Source organism: Sceloporus occidentalis, unplaced genomic scaffold (genome assembly GCF_023333645.1).
Source record: "Sceloporus occidentalis isolate IW3139 unplaced genomic scaffold, rSceOcc1.0.p SCAF_3, whole genome shotgun sequence".
Classification (NCBI taxonomy): Eukaryota; Metazoa; Chordata; class Lepidosauria; order Squamata; family Phrynosomatidae; genus Sceloporus; species Sceloporus occidentalis.
In genome coordinates, this window is record NW_028316983.1 from 174,803,856 (window position 1) to 174,805,281 (window position 1,426).

The following is a 1,426-nucleotide window of genomic DNA, read 5'->3' on the forward strand; positions in this document are numbered from 1 at the left end:
CGAGGCTTCAACTTCTAATTCTTCCCCAAAAGGGGGGAAAGTTTGGCTCCTCCTGGGCGCCCTTTGCCCTGCTGGGGGGGTGGTGGTGTTTCTTCCTCCTCCTTTAACCACGAGCAGGTGGCTGTTGTTGTTGTTGTTGTTGTGTTGCTTGTGGTTGCGTTGGGATTTGTTGTCGCCCTTTTTTCTTCCTCCTCTCCTTCTCCTTCCTCCTCCTCCTCTCCAAACCCTGGCTGAGGGAATGTGTTCATTGACAAGGCTGGGCTCTCGACCTTCCCAGGCTCCTCCACAACAACGACACCACAACACACATAGACACACAAGCACACACCCTTCTCCTCTTCGTGCTTGAGAAAGTTACTTGGGGGAAAAAGCTCCGCCGAAGAAGAAGAAGGGAAGGAAGGAAGAAGAGCAGGAGGAGGAGGAGGAGGAGAGCTTGGCTTGGAGTCCTGCTTCGCGCAGCCCAGGTCCCTGTTTCCTCTCTTCTCTTTTCCTCCCTCCTTCCTTCCCTTCTTCTCCTCCTTCTCCTCTTCTTCCCTCCACCCTTCTTTCCTTAACGACTTCTTCAAGGGTCCCTTCTTCGCCTTGGAGCCGGCAGCAAAACGGGAGGAGAAGGTGGAGGAGCCGAGTCCGTCACAATCCTTTCCTTCCTTTCCTTCCTTCCTTCCCTTTTTTTCTTTCCTTCCTGCTTTCTTTCCAAGATCAAAGAGTCTCTCCAAGCGGCAACTTTCTCGCTGGCTTTTCCTCTCCTTTCCTTAAAAATCAGAACAAAAAGAGAGCCAATAATAATAATAATAAAAAAACTGGTGGATTTGGATGGTGAGTTTATCTTTATTTTTATGATGATTATTGCTTTCTTTCTCCTTGTAGAGCCAACCTGGTGCAGCTTCCCATCTTCCTCCTCCCTTCAATGACAGTCTGAGCAGAAGGAGAAGAAAATCATTCATATATATATATATATATATGGAGAGAGGAGTCAAAAAGCCCTCAGATACATACAGATCACACACCGGATGGGAAATGTCAGTCACTCCTCCTCCTTTTCCTTGCAAAGAGTCACAACAAGAGGACTACTTCTTTCTTTCTCTCTCTTTGCAGATTTCTTCTTCTTTTCTTTTCTTAAAAATAAAGTTGATCTGGATCAGCAAACAAACACAAAAATCATCATAATAATGATAATGCACCCAGATCTGGCAGCTTTCCCTCCCTCCAAGAGAGAGAGGGAGTGTGAAAGGTAATGGAGAGGAGGGGGGGAAAGTAGGGAAATTTTCATAAAGGGTGGGAGATTAAACATGTAACTCCCACCCTCCCTCCAACAACAACAAAAAAGCAACAACAACAACCAAACTCCTAGGAGAGAGGGAGAGAGAGAGGCAAGAGATTCCCCTCCTCTGTCTCTCTCTTTCAGTTTCCTCTCCTCTTTTCACTG